Source organism: Lactuca virosa, chromosome 2 (genome assembly GCF_052849685.1).
Source record: "Lactuca virosa cultivar CGN04683 chromosome 2, Lactuca_virosa_CGN04683_v6, whole genome shotgun sequence".
In the NCBI taxonomy this organism is placed as follows: Eukaryota; Viridiplantae; Streptophyta; class Magnoliopsida; order Asterales; family Asteraceae; genus Lactuca; species Lactuca virosa.
The window spans coordinates 304,455,793-304,474,350 of NC_136427.1; positions in this window are offsets into that span (position 1 = coordinate 304,455,793).

Below are 18,558 nucleotides of genomic sequence, written 5' to 3' on the forward strand. Positions count from 1 at the left end.
CATAAGGTGATATCAAAACATAATGTATCCAATGTTATCATAACAAAACATATCCCAGAATCTCAAGACATAAACTCCATGAGTGTGTACGGATCATGCCGGCGCCTTCCCGCGATCCTCGCTAGTACCTGAAACACATAACACCACAACTGTAAGCATAAATGCTTAGTGAGTTCCCCAAAATACCACATACGCATATACGCCACTCAAGGCTATAAGACCTTCCGATTACTGTGTCTCAGAGGACTTCCATTCCACAACCCTGGTAGACCTTCCGGTCCTACCCGTAATGACCTTCCGGTCCATATCATCATGACCTTCCGGTCCACATCATAATGACCTTCCGGTCCTTCTCATTCATAACATACATAACACATACATATCATAGAACAACATACAACACATACATCTCATAGCATATAAGACCTTCCGGTCACACATAGGTACCATCCTAGGTACAATATAGTGAGAAGACTCACATCGTACGAAGTCGGATAAACTCTCGTGCTTGACGTCCCGACCTAGCCTCCTCCTATCATCCGAATAACATTCCTGATCAATACCCTCTCATAGTCTCATCTCTAAAGATTGGGTAGAAGTCCATTCTACCCCTCCCTGAACTCTCCTGAATCAGCTTGACCAAAACCCTAAGGTCAACTGAAGTCAACGGTCAAACTTTGACCCGACTCGTCGAGTGCACATGGGCGACTCAGCGAGTCCATGCGGGTCCTCTGAATCCTTCTAGCCTCACTTGGCTCGTCGAGTCATCCCTTCGCTCGACGGGTTACTCATGTCACGAATCGCGGGGCAACCCCGACTCGACTCGTCGAGTCCACTTATGAACTCGGCGAGTAGCGTCCATGGCAACACTCAAATGACCTTCTGAGGTCAGATCCGCTTCTCTAACCTATAGATCTGACCTTTCCATACCCACTAATCACGTAAAGGTGAAACCTTTACACTCATGCAACACATATATGGTTCCTTTTGAAGAAATAGCCTCAAAAATGGCAACCTAAGTTCATTCCTTCCATAAAACTTCATAAAGCAAGATGGACAATGCTCTCTGGACCTCTATGGGTCCAGATCTGAAGTCTAACACATAAAGGGACCATAAACTCATCAATTCAAGCCATAAAAAGGGTATAGAAAACCCTAGATTCATAGATCTTAACCAAAACAGAAGGAGAGTTCGATTTGCTACCTCAATACTGCAGATCCAAGCTTGAAAACCACGGATTAGCAATCCTCTTGACCTCCTCTAGCTGGAAACACCTTCTTATTTGCAAAACAACACCAAAAAGGATTAAAATGGCTTGCTCTCACACACAACTCACCCAAGCTCTCTAGGGTTTCTCTCTCTGGACTGGTAGCCGAAAATGAGGGCTATAAGGACCCTTAAATAGGGCACAAGCCCAAAGATTTAGGGTTTCTGCCGCCAGCACGGACTCGTCGAGTCACCCTGCCGACTTGTCGAGTCCATTCATTAATCCAGTCAGCAAAACGCGATCCTACTCGACGAGTCTAGGCGTCGACTCGTCGATTCCTTCTCTCAAACTCAAAATAAATGAATAACATAGAATACCTGGGAATACGGATGTTACAATTCTCCCCCACTAGAATCAGACTTCGTCCTCGAAGTCTCGCTCTGCAAATAACTCTAGATACCGCTCCCGCATCTCCATCTCCGGCTCCCAAGTCAGCTCGAACCCTCTCCGATGTTGCCACTGGACCTGAACCAGGGGCACCTCCTTGTTCCTCAGAACCTTGATCTTACGATCCACAATCGCGACTGGCCTCTCAACGTAATTCAGGCTCGCATCCACCTGAATATCCTCCAGTGGTACCACCGCCGACTCGTCGGCTATACACTTTCTCAACTGAGACACGTGGAAGGTATCATGAATCTGGCTCAACTCCGTAGGTAGCTCCAAACGATACGCTACCCTGCCCACCCTCGCGGTCACCCTGAACGGACCAATGTACTGGGGCCCCAGCTTGCCCCTCTCCCTGAATCGGATCACTCCCTTCCAAGGAGACACCTTCAGGAGTACGAAGTCTCCCACCTGAAACTCAAGCTCGGATCGTCGCCTATCCGCATAACTCTTCTGGCGACTCTGAGCTGTCAACAACCTCTGCCTGACCTGTTGTATCTGCTCTGTCGTCTGAAGCACTATCTCAGTGCTAGCCATCACGCGCTTCCCTACCTCTCCCCAGCAAATGGGAGTCTGACATCTCCTCCCATACAATAACTCGAAGGGAGGCATTCTAATACTCGAATGATGGCTGTTATTATAGGAAAACTCAGCCAACGGCAAGTACGTGTCCCAACTTCCTCCGAAGTCTAACACATACTCGAAGCATGTCCTCGAGCGTCTGAATCCTCCGTTCACTCTGTCCGTCCGTCTGTGGGTGGTAGGCGGTACTGAAATGCAACCTCGTACCCAACTCCTCATGGAACTTCTTCCAGAACTTGGAAGTGAAACGTACATCTCGATCTGACACAATCGAGATCGGTACTCCATGACGCGATACCACCTCTCTCACATACAACTCGGCCAGCCTCTCTGCGGAAGAGCTCTCACTGATGGCAAGGAAGTGAGCGCTCTTCGTCAGCCGGTCAACGATCACCCAAATTGTATCGACGCCCCTCGCGGTCCTCGGCAATTTGGTGATAAAATCCATAGAAATATGTTCCTACTTCCACAGGGGAACCTGAAGTGGCTGCAACTTGCCATGCGGACGTTGGTGCTCGGCCTTAACCCGGCGACAGGTCAAGCACCTCTCAACGAACCACGCAACATCCCTCTTCATACAGGGCCACCAATAGTCTCTCTTCAGATCCAAATACATCTTAGTGGCCTCGGGATGGGTCGAGAACCTCGATCTGTGCGCCTCCTCCATCAGAATGGTACGTGCCCCTCCTGCATACGACACCCAAATCCGACCTTGAAAGGTCATCAGCCCTCGGCTATCGGTAATGAACTCAGACACATGCCCGATCACCCGCTCCCTCTTGCGGTTCTCTAGTATCACGGCCTCTGCCTGGGCCTCCCAAATGGTGTCCAACACCGGAGTCATCACCGTCAATCGCATACAAGTGTCTCGAATCGGGGCACTCTCTGCCCTATGGCTCAGAGCATCAGCTACAACATTAGCTTTGCCCGGGTGGTACAGGATCTCACAATCGTAATCCTTTACTACATCCAACCATCTCTTCTGGCGCATATTCAGGTTGGGCTGATCCATCAAATACTTCAAACTCTTGTGGTCCGTGTATATGGTACACCGAACCCCATACAGATAGTGACGCCAGATCTTGAGGGCTAACACTACTGCCCCCAACTCCAGATCGTGGGTGGGATACCTCGTCTCATGAGGCTTCAGCTGCCTCGATGCATACGCTATCACATGCCCTCTCTGCATAAGCACCGCACCCAACCCCGATATCGATGCGTCGCAGTACACCACAAAATCCTCCATTCCCTCTGGAAGGGATAACACCGGGGCTTCGCACAACCTCTGGCGAAGAGTCTCAAACGAGGTCTGCTGCTCCGGACTCCACGAAAAAGCAACGCCCTTCCGGGTCAACTTGGTGAGAGGCACGACAATCTTGGAGAAATCCTTGATAAATCTCCGATAGTAGCCGGCCAACCCCAGAAAATTCCTGATTTCGGTGGGTGATCTCGGCACCTCCCAACTCATCACAGCCTCAATATTGGTCGGATCGACCAATATCCCATTCTGATTAACGAGATGCCCCAAGAACTGGACCTCCCGTAACCAGAACTCGCACTTGGAGAATTTGGCATAGAGCCTCTCCGATTTCAAAACTCCGAGAATCTCTCTCAGATGCTCCTCATGCTGCTCTCTAGATCTCGAATACACCAGAATATCATCGATGAATGCAATCACCGACCTGTCCAAAATCTGTCTGCATACCCTGTTCATGAGATCCATGAACGCTGCTGGTGCATTGGTGAGCCCAAAAGGCATCACCACAAACTCGTAGTGCCCATAACGAGTCCTAAACGCCGTCTTCTGGATATCCTCATCTCGCACCCTCATCTGGTGATATCCAGACCTCAAATCTATCTTGGAGAACCAAGATGCTCCCTGCAACTGATCGAACAGATCATCAATCCTCGGTAGTGGATAACGGTTCTTGACCGTCAACTTGTTTAACTCCCGGTAATCAATGCACATCCGGTGTGAACCATCCTTTTTCTTGACAAAAAGGATCGGCGCTCCCCAAGGTGAGCTACTCGGCCTGATAAATCCTTTCCCCAACAGCTCCTGAAGTTGTGAGGATAACTCCTGCATCTCTGGTGGCGCAAGGCGATAGGGCGCCTTGGCGATAGGCGCCGCTCCCGGAACCAAATCGATGCGAAACTCCACTTGCCTCACGGGAGGCACACCCGGCAACTCCTCGGGGAAAACATCCGGGAACTCACACACTATCGGCACATCACTAACCGAACCCGGCCCCTCTGCGGCCACCCGTGAATCCATCACATAAGCCACAAACCCGCTACAGCCCTGTTGTAGGCTCCGCCTCGCTCTAGCAGCCAAACAAAATGCTGACCCAGAACGGGTACCCTCGCCGTACACCGTAAGTACTCCCCCACTAGGGTCTCGTATCGTCACCAACTGTCGCTCGCAGTCTATAACAGCCCCAAATCCGCTCAACCAATCCATGCCCACTATGACACACACGTCCCCCATTGGAATCGGGACCAGATCTATCGGGAACTCAACACCGAAGATCTCGAGTACACATCCTCGAATCACATTCGTAGCATACACCGCTCGCTCGTCAGCTATGGAAACTCGTAGAGGTCGACTCAACGCCTCCCGCTGGATACTGATGTGCTGACTAAACGCTAAAGACACAAATGACCGACTCGCACCCGAGTCAAATAACACCAAAGCAGGTACATAACTCACGAGAAAAGTACCTACGCATATCACAATATAAGCACAATATCTCAAACTCAGCATAAATAAATTAAAGAATACATACCAGCCACGACATCGGGCGCTGCGCGGACCTCCTCCACTGTCAACTGGAAGGCTCTCCCGCGAGCCTTTGGTGCCTCGGCCTTCACCGGCCGAACCTCAGTAGCTCGCACGGCAGCAGGGGCAGATCCCTGCGGTGCTCCCTGTGCTGTCCCCCGCAGCTGCGGACACTCGGCCTTCCGGTGTCCGGTTTGGGTGCAATGAAAGCAAACCATGAACCCCTTGGGGTAATCTTTGGCTATGTGCCCCTCCTTGCTACATTTGTAGCAAGCACCTGATCGACAAATTCCATCATGTCCCTTGCCGCACTTCCCACAAGTGCGGCCCATCTGGCCTCCAGATCTCGAATCGGCGGGCTTTGCCCGCTTGGCTGCCGGCTGAGACTGTGCCGGCCGCCGATCCTTCCCCTGAGACTCGGCCTCCTCCCGGGCCTGAGTCTCCAGCTCGATCTCCCTCTTCCGGGCATTTGCCTGGAGCTCAGAAAATGTCCGGTATGACGAGTTCGCCACGAACTCCCTGATATCCCTCCTCAAAATGCTCAAGTACCGACTCATGCGTGCCTGCTCAGACGACACGTGCTCATGGCAAAACAACGCCCTCTCATGGAACATCCGTGTGATCACAGTCACTGACTCCGTCCCCTGCTTGAGGGATAAAAACTCCTGTGCCAACCGTTCCCTCTCCACCGGGGGAACGTACTCATCTTTGAACATGATGGTGAACCTCTCCCAGGTCACCTCCGAAATCTCTGCAAGAGTGAAGTTCGTCGTCACAAACTTCCACCAGTCCTTCGCTCCCAAGCGAAGCTGGTTCAGTGCAAACCGAACCCTCCAATGCTCCGGACACGAACAGGTGTAGAAGCATCCCTCGATATCAGAAATCCATCTCATCGCAGCAATCGGATCCTGCGTCCCATCAAACTTCGGTGGCTTCGTGTTGCTGAACTCCCGGAACAACATCGAGTCACCCCCCTGAGGTCTAGCAGCAGCAACAGCTGCAGTAGCTGCAGCAGCCGCAGCCTCAGTAACCGCTGCGTACCGCTCATCAAAGGTCTCAATCAATGTGGTCTTGATAGACCCAAACATCTCCAGAATCTCGGCTCGGATCGCCGCAGCCACCTCATCGTGGATCATATGACGAAGCTCCTGGTCACTCACGCCGCTCGTCTCAGGTCTGTGGCGTGTCCCAACCATGATGTCTCTGAAATACAACATAAAATATCAGAGACTCGCTCGAGTATACTCGCACTTGATCACTCAACCATACTTGTTCCCTAGTACCCTAAGGATTTTTACTTGGACTGCTCACTGATATGGTGTCTTCAGTAGTACGGGCCCTATACTACCGTCCACACCGCATCAGTATTCACCCCAAGTCCTCCTCCTAGGATCCCAGATCACAAGTACTCTACATCTCGCTAGCATAGACTACCCTTCGGTAGACCTCTCATAAGCTCCTCACTGCTACCTACTCACTCTCAAGCATCACATAGCAGCAGAAATCTTCCTAGGCTAAGGCATCACAAATCAGGCCACTCTAGTCCTAATATGAATACCTAGCCTACTCTAGCATGCATAACATATCATAACATATCTCATAACACGTAATGTAAGGGTAATTTGGGAAATCACCGTTCGGGCGCTGGCTGATCGTACACACTGCTTCCTTCTGCTTTTCTCAAATCCTTTTACTTTTTAGAAAAATTGTTTAGTTTACGAAAAACTTTCTTAAATCCTCAGTTTGAGTTCAAATACACCCGAAGGTGCATCCGAATCCCTCAAACCAAGGCTCTGATACCAACCTGTAACAACGTAAAATTTCCAAAACAATTTTTTATTTTTAAAACATACTTTTATTCATAAGGTGATATCAAAACATAATGTATCCAATGTTATCATAACAAAACATATCCCAGAATCTCAAGACATAAACTCCATAAGTGTGTACGGATCATGCCGGCGCCTTCCCGCGATCCTCGCTAGTACCTGAAACACATAACACCACAACTGTAAGCATAAATGCTTAGTGAGTTCCCCAAAATACCACATACGCATATACGCCACTCCAGGCTATAAGACCTTCCGGTTACTGTGTCTCAGAGGACTTCCGTCCCACAACCCTGGTAGACCTTCCGGTCCTACCCGTAATGACCTTCCGGTCCATATCATCATGACCTTCCGGTCCACATCATAATGACCTTCCGGTCCTTCTCATTCATAACATACATAACACATACATATCATAGAACAGCATACAGCACATACATCTCATAGCATATAAGACCTTCCGGTCACACATAGGTACCATCCTAGGTACAATATAGTGAGAAGACTCACATCGTACGAAGTCGGATAAACTCTCATGCTTAACGTCCCGACCTAGCCTCCTCCTATCATCCGAATAACATTCCTGATCAATACCCTCTCATAGTTTCATCTCTAAAGATTGGGTAGAAGGCCATTCTACCCCTCCCTGAACTCTCCTGAATCAACTTGACCAAAACCCTAAGGTCAACTGAAGTCAACGGTCAAACTTTGACCCGACTCGTCGAGTGCACATGGGCGACTCGGCGAGTCCATGCGGGTCCTCTGAATCCTTCTAGCCTCACTTGGCTCATCGAGTCATCTCTTCGCTCGACGGGTTACTCATGTCACGAATCGCGGGGCAACCCCGACTCGAATCGTCGAGTCCACTTATGAACTCAGCGAGTAGCGTCCATGGCAACACTCAAATGACCTTCTGAGGTCAGATCCGCTTCTCTAACCTATAGATCTGACCTTTCCATACCCACTAATCACGTAAAGGTGAAACCTTTACACTCATGCAACACATATATGGTTCCTTTTGAAGAAATAGCCTCAAAAATGGCAACCTAAGTTCATTCCTTCCATAACACTTCATAAAGCAAGATGGACAATGCTCTCTGGACCTCTATGGGTCCAGATCTGAAGTCTAACACATAAAGGGACCATAAACTCATCAATTCAAGCCATAAAAAGGGTATAGAAAACCCTAGATTCATAGATCTTAACCAAAACAGAAGGAGAGTTCGATTTGCTACCTCAATACTGCAGATCCAAGCTTGAAAACCACGGATTAGCAATCCTCTTGACCTCCTCTAGCTGGAAACACCTTCTTATTTGCAAAACAACACCAAAAAGGATTAAAATGGCTTGCTCTCACACACAACTCGCCCAAGCTCTCTAGGGTTTCTCTTTCTGGTAGCCGAAAATAAGGGCTATAAGGACCCTTAAATAGGGCACAGGCCAAAAGATTTAGGGTTTCTGCCGCCAGCACGGACTCATCGAGTCACCCTGCCGACTCGTCGAGTCCATTCATTATTCCAGTCAGCAAAACGCGATACTACTCGACGAGTCTAGGCGTGGACTCGTCGAGCCCTTCTCTCAAACTCAAAATAAAAGAATAACATAGAATACCTGGGAATCCGGATGTTACATTATTCATATCCGGTTCTGGTCCTTTTTCCTTCTTAATGCCATAGGCATTTGGAAAATCAGAACGGTCGAATATTACAGCATATGCAATCGATCCTATACCCGAAGCGTATGGGACACGATTCATAATGTCTTACATAAAGACATGATACTTTACCAGTCTCTTGCCATAATATTGCCATATATATAATTTCCAATGTTGAAACATTTCAACATGGTAATCATATATGCTCATGACTAAGCTTGTGATGGGTTTTGATCACTACAACATTCTTATGGTGTACATGTAAACCCTAAAGCTTTGGATCTAGTTTGTCTAATGAACATGCAATAATCATCCAAAGCCATACACTCTAGATCTAGCATGTGATAATCAATATTAACATAAGAATAGGGTTTAGATCTTACCTTGATTGTTATATAGCAATAACAATCTATTCCTTGTAGTAATTGGCTTATGAAAAAGCTTAGAGTCACAAATGTCACTCTTCTAATGGCTCACAAACACCAAGAGCAAGAGAATGAAGAAGGAGAAGAGGAGAGGCACTCAAAAACGTCTAGAAACCCTAAGGAATCAGTTTGCCACGTTTTTGGTGCCCTAGGGGTGCTTAAATAGTGAGGCTATTAGAGTTATCTAACAAGGAAACCCTAATTTGACTGCTTAGGCCCTAAGCAACCCATGGACTCCTCCTTTAGAGGCCTTGGACGATTTCTAATGGGTTTCCCCCATAGAATTCGTCCACTCCTCTAATATGGAGTCCATTAGCCCAATATTCAACTATCACACAATTGACAGTTCTAGTCCCCTAAGTTTAATTAATCTCTTTTAGCCACAAAATTAATTCTTAATTAATTATTGACTAATATTAATTAAACAATATGATTTCTCCTTTAATATATTATTCTCATAATATATTAATAAATCATAATTAATCCTCTCTCTCCATAATTCATCCTATCAAGTTGCTTTGGTGAAGGCAACCCAAAAGGACCATGCACCGTCGGGTCAAGTACATACCAAAATAGTTATGGACTTAGACACTAATCCAACAGTCTCCCACTTGGATAAGTCTAATAACTATTATGCGTATGACTTCAGATCCTGATCCGCAATCGTAGCTTTCAAAAGCCGTTGTCAACTCTGATCTTATCAGATACGCGTCCTTTAGATAAGGGATCATATATTCCTCCATTCTAGATATCGTATAGACGTGAGACATGGATTGAAATCATTCTCTCATTTTATGTGTCGTTTCCCGATTTCTGATTTATGACAACTGACTAATTGAACAAATCAAATTAGTCTTGGCCCGGCCGAGCACTTTCCTTTGTCATCACTAAATCATCGAGGGGCCCACAGATATCGCTTTTATCCCACTTTGGGTAAAAAGAACGGATAAACTTCGATTTAATGCTCGCTTGTACCCACTCACCGAATCACACACAACAATACGTTTTATAACACCAAGTTACTGGTGCGTTTACATATTATCAATGTGTAACCGACTCACAAGATACAACTCACACATCTCGGTTTCAAGAATATAAGATATTATCTTCTCACCAATCACTCGTGATAAAATCCATGAAGCGATCCAAGTGAGCGTGGGTTTAATCTAATGCTCAAATCATATTCGTAAGCACTAATGAACGTTGTAGCAAACTTTTGCTATGTCTAATACACTTTAGAAAATCTACACACGAATTCATGACAATCTTCTTTCATACTTACTCCCAAAGTATGAGCGACTGTGGAACGTTCAAATAATTCGATTATTCTCAAATAACTCAATTATTTAGGAAGTCAAAACATACAAATTGAAACACAAGAATAATACTAATCTTATATGGCCCCAAACTTTTGAGTATAAATAAAACACTTTTATTTTAATCACCATACTGATTACTCATTATTTGTTGTTTCGGGTAATCAACTTCTTACTTGAATTATAACGACAATTGTCCCATGCTCTTAGCATGCACACTATGTTTACTTATGGTCCTTACTCTGTGAAATAGTATAATTGAATAACATTTTCAATCACACTCATTTTACAATTTCCAATCCTTACCACAAGTGTAAGAATACCAAATTCTTGCCACTTATAGAATATGTTAGATTCTAACACTTTATGCAACAGTCCTTTCGTAATATCATGGCACAAAAGTCACCAAGACTCGGCCAATGAAAATGCTTTATTGGAGATTGTTACAAGACAATTCCATAGACATGAAGTCTCACATTCAAAGTACATTCCTTTGAACATCCTTCTTGCATAAAAGTTTTTCTAATCTACACATAAACTCTTAATGTCCAACTCCCAATAAGGAAACATTTTCATATTTTCCATATGACAACTCATTATTAATAGAATCATATCTAATAATAATAATGTCAATATGGTCCTTCCATTACTATACTTCCAACTGTTCACAAGCGACCAATCCTTGGCGAACTTTAGATCATCCTTGACAGTTGTTTAACTAATTCAGTCAAATCCGATTCTAGTCCTCTTTCCCTCTTAATGCCTTAGGCATTCGGAAAATTTTAGAATGGTCGAATATTACAATGACATGATACTTTACCAGTCTTTTGCTATAATATTTCTATTTGCCATGTTCTCACGATTCGAACTATGAAAAGGGATGTCGTAATCATAATCGAGTGTGAGAACGCAACAAATATTTCCATATATAGAATTCTCTTACGTTGAATCCTTTCAACATAACATCCATATATCTTTTTGACTAAATTTGAGTAAAATTTCTCGATCTAAACCTTTAGATTTGGAACGAAGTATAACATTCTCTCCCTTAATTATAGCAAAACAACTTTTCAACCTATGCAACTTTGCAAAGTGAAACTTTTGTTTTCTATAATTAATATTGCTAACTTGCAATAATAATCATGCTCCCACTAACATGATGATTATATCCATACTAGCATAACATTTATGCTCCCACTAGCTTTGACACGTATTAAGAAACCAGCTAAACTTCTAGAAAACAATACTTATTGACTTCCAAAGTTCATTGTTTCTAGTACGATATGCTTTAATAAGCTGTTATCTAAGCATCTCAAACTCATACACCTTACTTTAGACAGCTCACATGTGTGTCTAAACAATTCCAGAACTTATAGCAATAAGTCTCGATTGTTCAAACTAATTGTCAAATCTCACAATTCAAACTATGAAAAGGGATGTCGTAATCATAATCGAATTTGAGAATGCAATTTACATAATCGCTATCTCCTTAAAATCTCTCTTAGTGAAAGCGTTTCCTCACAATCATTTTCATGAAGGAGAGAAACCTTATGACACTTAGATTTTATGGTGCATGTGTTCCTATCCATGCAAATTTGTCATAAGCATAATTGTAAGACAATGTTTGTGACACATTCAAACTCTTATGGACAGAACTTGTTCATTCTTAATTTCTTGCCTTCAAGGGTCCCACCATTGCTTCCAAGTTATTTAGCAGCTCACCTATTCCAGTCAATGTACTTTCATTGATCAAGGTGTTTGCCCTTATGCATTCAATTGAGAGCTCGTAGAACTCATATGCATAATCACTCAACTGGATTGACACAAAAATAAAATTTTGTCAACACGATAGGTTACAACCCTCAAGTCGTGTGCTAGTGTTTAAGAGGTTTACTTCTTGATTTGTTCTTGAAACTTTCCAAGATCTTTAGACTCCCACTGACCTCTTGACATATAAGATTCTTTTGTCGAGAAACATTTCTTGACAAAACAAATATTCAAGAGTCAGTGTATGTCTTTATCAAGACAAACCTACACACAATTTAGTATTAGCTGGTCTTTGTCTTATCCAAGACATCACAACTTACCAAAATGTGCAAATGTAGAACATTCCTACTTAAGATTATGTCACTCAATTCACAGTCTTGGAGTATGACTCTAAGACTTGATATTGGAACGAAGTACGATACATCTTATTGACTTAACCATTTCTACAATTCACCATTCCTCTTCTTAGCCAAACTAGTGCACTAAGGTATCCTTAGAGGATGAATTGTAATATGGTTCCTACAATAACCAAGACGATCATAAAACACGATACAAAAGTACTCTCCCTTCTTCTTAGATTGGAGAAACTTTTACCTTTCTGCCTAATTGATTCTTCTTATTCGTTCTGCTATTCATTGAAACTTTTCAATGATTCAGAATTACACTTAATCTTGTAAGCATAATCACGTTTACTAGACTTTTAGTAAATCATGACGAATAAACTTATCGTTCTTTGTGGTGGACTTGACCAGTGCACAACATTGTGTACCAGATCTCCTAGTCCTTCACTTGACTCACATACTTATGTGAACAAAGAATTAGTTTCAATTTCCCAAATACGAAGGTTTTCATTCATCACACAATACCAGTTGCATGATTCCAAGTTTCTGCCCAATTGAAACTTGGGTGATGAGAAACTTTCCTCATTTGGTAAATTTATGACATTTCCACAAATAACATAACTAAGAATCAAATCCATTCACAATATTGCTAACAATAGAACCATTCAAACACCAATTTTTTTTTTCATAAAATCCATCGCAATGAAACATAAATAATATAAATCAAAATTTATTTTATTGCGGAAAAATATTATCCTTACAACGCGATTACAAATGAAAAACTATGCAAATATTATTTAGCGATCTATCCTAACTCTAAAGTAGTAGCTAAAATAATCCGATCTTTGAATCATGCGATCAAGATCCACTTCTTCATGATCAGATTTAGCTCACTTCTTTCCTTTTAAGCTTCCTTTTTCTTTGATTCTACAAAACACCAAATGTAATCTTATCACATTATGTATCAAGAATAAAAAAAATGAACTTAATAGAGTTAGATAGTGGATTTTACCTGATGCAGAGTCATGCATCTTGGCTCTCCTATCTCTTAGATCTCTCAGGTAGTCAGGGCAGCTTCGTAACCAATGCCCCTTCTTTTGGCAGTAGAAACACATGGATTCTTATGGAATGGTACATGGGACTATCTTAGACTCAGTTTTTCTCTTGCGTAAAGTAAACTTTTCTGGACTTCCAATGTTGCCATTGCCCATAGAAGGTTGGGATATTGATTTACCAGACAAATTTGCTGACCGGTGCGCCAAATCATTTCTGATTTAGCAACAATAAGCAAATAAGTCAAATCAATAAGGGTCATGTCGCGGTCCATCATATAGTACTCTCTTACCATATGATTCTGGAAGTGACTTAAGAACCAAGTCAACATCGAACTTACTTTAAACATCGACACCTAACAATCCCAATCTATCAATATGTAATCTTTTATCTAAGACATGAGCACATACAGACTTTCCATTTTCATGTCTTTTGCCAATAGGGCTTGAATGACCTTGAACTTTTCAAGTCTTCGAACACGTGGGTCAGGGAGAATTATCGAAGGAAGTGGAGGAAATTAAGCATGATTTCCATTTCCACAATACAATCGTGGAACATCATCTTCACATGGAAAACTTTTTTTTAAACGGATTTTGGAAGACCATAGTTGTCAGACTTTGACATCTATGAAACGGGAGAAAATTCAAGTTTAGTTGATTGAGTCCTTAATAAAACACCCAAATGAGATATTAAGGCTAGGACCCAACACAATATCCTACAAATTGGAAGAGGGATGCCGTAATCCAACTCGTAGAACATTTGAAGGTAGGTAAATGACGATTTACCAATTTCCACCATGAAAAACGAAAAGAAGGTTAAGTTTTAAATGAATTGAAACTCCTAGATCTTTTGAGATTCATTGAACTTTTCAATGTCATGTTTAATCTCGATTATGCCCTTCATTTGTGACTGGGATGCCGGGGATCACAAATAAGGTGTGAATAACCATGCGAATGTACGTGGTGCCCTCAATGTTATAGTCACCTAATCGACGTGCCGATTAACCACACACGCTCCATCGATCTATGACAAACATCGAGTCACCCTTCGCTACCAATGCCAAACCCAACTTAGTGTGCCGGTTAACCACACACGCTCCACTAATTGTCTCGACAAGGGTACAAAGTGTAATTCCATGGAATTGCATCGATTTCACTTTTTCCTAAAGTAACTAAGATTTGGGAATTTAGTAAAAACATTTAGTTACTTTATTCATTATACTTTTAATGAGGAGAGGGTTTGCCCTATCCTACCCGTTCGGCTAACGACCCTCCACTAGTCAAGAGTGCGGTGGGTAAGAGTGGATACCCATTCAATCGCCATTTAATAGGCAATTTCCTTAAACACCCCTTATAGACCAGCTTCGTGAATGAGGCCTCCTACCGGTAAGACTACGAGTTTAAGTTATACATATATAATATTAGACTTTTAATGTTATATATAGTATAGGGTGTATTTTACACTTTTAAAATACTGGGTGGTTTAATTTTATAAATTAAATATAAACCATATCATTATGGATTTATTAACTCTCTTTTAATTATACTATTAATTAACTTAATAAAACCATAAGGGTGTAATTTGAACTTTTTCAAAACTAGGGTTTTAGAATTTAAAATTTCAAAAAATTAAACTTTTAATCAAAAAATTTAAATTCCAAAACTTGAGGGCAAGTTTTGAAATATTTCAAAACATTAGGGTTTAACTATTTAAATTTCAAAACTAAAACTTTTAAGGTTCAAATTTAAACTATAAAACCTAGAGGGTGAAAAATTGAAACTTTTCCAAACTTTATCAAGAACATTCTAGATCAACAATTCAAATAAGGCAATTAACAATTAATTTGGTTATCTAATTTTGACATAGTCCAATTACTTGCAAGATAATTCACCAAATAACTAAAATAATTAAACATTATCTTATAAGGCAACAAATATTTGATTAATTGGCAATTATCTACTATTTTGGCAAGGATATTCACCCAAAATCAATAAAAATCGGATTTTACTAATTAAAAACGTTTATGGTAAGTATCCCAAGCCAAAACATCAAGTAAATCGCGAAATTAAGCTGACAGACCCTCTGACTCGTCGAGTCAGGCCTTGGACTCGTCGAGTATAGCCGACTCGGCGAGTTCACCAAGTGACTCGGCGAGTCAAGCAGTCAGAACCTCAAAAATTCGATTTTCAGGAAATATTCGATCAAATAAGCATCAAATTCATTAACAAACAGCCCTAGGCTCTGATACCACTGATGGGTTTTGATCACTACAACATTCTTATGGTGTACATACAAACCCTAAAGCTTTGGATCTAGTTTGTCTAATGAACATGCAATAATCATCCAAAGCCATACACCCTAGATCTAACATGTGATAATCAATATTAACATAAGAATAGGGTTTAGATCTTACCTTGATTGTTATATAGCAATAACAATCTATTCCTTGTAGTAATTGGCTTCTGAAAAAGCTTAGAGTCACAAATGTCACTCCTCTAATGGCTCACAAACACCAAGAGCAAGAGAATGAAGAAGGAGAAGAGGAGAGGCACTCAAAAACGTCTAGAAACCCTAAGGAATCAGTTTGCCACGTTTTTGGTGCCCTAGGGGTGCTTAAATAGTGAGGCTATTAGGGTTATCTAACAAGGAAACCCTAATTTGACTGCTTAGGCCCTAAGCAACCCATGGACTCCTCCTTTAGAGGCCTTGGACGATTTCTAATGGGTTTCCCCCATAGAATTCGTCCACTCCTCTAATATGGAGTCCATTAGCCCAATATTCAACTATCGCACAATTGACAGTTCTAGTCCCCTAAGTTTAGTTAATCTCTTTAGCCATAAAATTAATTCTTAATTAATTATTGACTAATATTAATTAAACAATATGATTTCTCCTTTAATATATTATTCTCATAATATATTAATAAATCATAATTAATCCTCTCTCTCCATAATTCATCCTATCAAGTTGCTTTGGTGAAGGCAACCCAAAAGGACCATGCACCATCGGGTCAAGTACATACCAAAATAGTTATGGACTTAGACACTAATCCAACAACTTGATTAATACTTCAATCTAAACTTTTAGATTCGAAATAAAGTATAAGTATCCTCTCCCTTACTACAGCAAGACAACTTTTCAAACTCATTGCAAATCAAAACTTTGTTTCCTATAAGTAGCATTGCTAACTCACAACACTTACAATATTCATGCTCCCACTAACATGATAATTATATCCTTACTAGCATAACACTTATTCTCCCACTAGCTTTGACATGTACCTAGAAATCAACTGGACTTTTAGAAATCAATACTTATTGACTTTCTTACCAAAGTTCAGATTTCTGACACGAGATGCTTCGATAAGCCTTTATCTAAGCTCATACACCTTTTATTAGAAAGCTCATATGTGTGTCTAAACTATTTCAGAACTTATAGCAGTAAGTCCCGAATGTTCAGACTATTTGTCATTTCTCACAATTCGAACTATGAAGAGGGATGTCGTAATCATAATTGAATTTGAGAACGCAATTAACACAACTACTGTCTCCTTAAAATCTACTTAGTTAAAGCGTTTCCTCACAATTATTTTCATGAATTGGAGAGAAACCTTTTTGCCACTTAGATTTTATGGTGTATGTATTCCTATCCATGTGAATTTTTCATAACCATAATCACAAGCCAAGGTTTGTAACAAATCCAAACTCATATGGACTGAACTTGTTCAATCTTAATTTCTTGCCACTTAATAGTACAGGGCCTACCATGTCTTCCAAGTTGTTGAGCAGATCACCCTTACTGATCAATGAACTTTCACTGATCAGGTGCTTTTCCTTATGCAAACAATTGAGAACTCATAGAACTCACATGCATAATCAACTTAAATGGAATAGCACAGAAACAAGAATATGTCAACACGATAGGTTACAAACCTCAAGTCGTGTGCTAGTGATGAACAATATGTTTATTCTTGATTAGTTCTTGAAACTTTTCAAGACTTTGAAGACTCCCGCTGACCTATTGAAATATAAGATTCTCTTTCAAGAAACGTTCCTCGACAAACAAATATTCAAGTGTTAGTACAAATTCTTATCAAGAAAAACACTTCATATAATTGGTCTTAGTTGGTCTTTGTCTTATCCAAGACATCACAACTTACCAATTTCAAATGTGCAAGAACAAGAAACATTTCTACTTCACATTTGATGAGTGTTATAAACCTTCTTAATATTATGTCACTTAATGCTCAATCTTGGAGTATAACTCTAAGACTCGTTTTTGGAACGAAGTATGACTCACCCTTTTTGATTCAACCATTTCAACAATTCCTGATTTCTCTTCTTAGCCATACAAATGTACTAAGGTGTCCTTAGAGGATCAATTTTCACATGGTTCCATAATCATTAAAATGATCATAATACATGATACTAAAGTACTCTCCTTTCCTTTCTGATTGGAGAAAACATTTATCTTTCTTCCTAATTGATTCTTCTTATTCGTTCTGCTTATGCTCTGAAATTTTTTCAAGGTATTAGAATTATACTTAAACTCGTAAGCATAACCATATTTACTGAACCATTAGTAAATCATGACGAATAGCCTTTATCATTCTTTGTGGTGGATCTGACTTGTACACATCAATGTGCACTAGATCCTTCAGTCTTTCACTTGACTCACATACATATGTGAACAAGGAATTAGTCTTAATTTCCCAAAGATGAAGGTTCTCATACATCACACAATACAAGTTGCATTATTCCAAGTTTCTGTCCAATTGAAACTTGTGTGATGAGAACCCTTCCTTATTTGGTAAGTTACGACATTACCACAAATGATATAACCAAGAATCAAATTTATTTCCAACATTGCTAATAATATATAAACACCAATTTTCACTAATGCCATTGCAAGAATATTATAAAATAAGACAAAATCAAAAAGTTCTCTTTATTTATAAAAATGCGGAAAAACTTGTCCTTACAACGCAATTACAAATGAAAACTATGTTACTAAATATTCCTAAGTAATCTATTTAACTCCTAAGTAGCAGCTCAAAAAATCCAATCATCGAACCATGTGATCGAAATCCATTTCTTCGTGATCAGACTCAGCTTACTCTTCATTTAAGCTCCCTTTCTTTTCTTCGATCCTACAAAA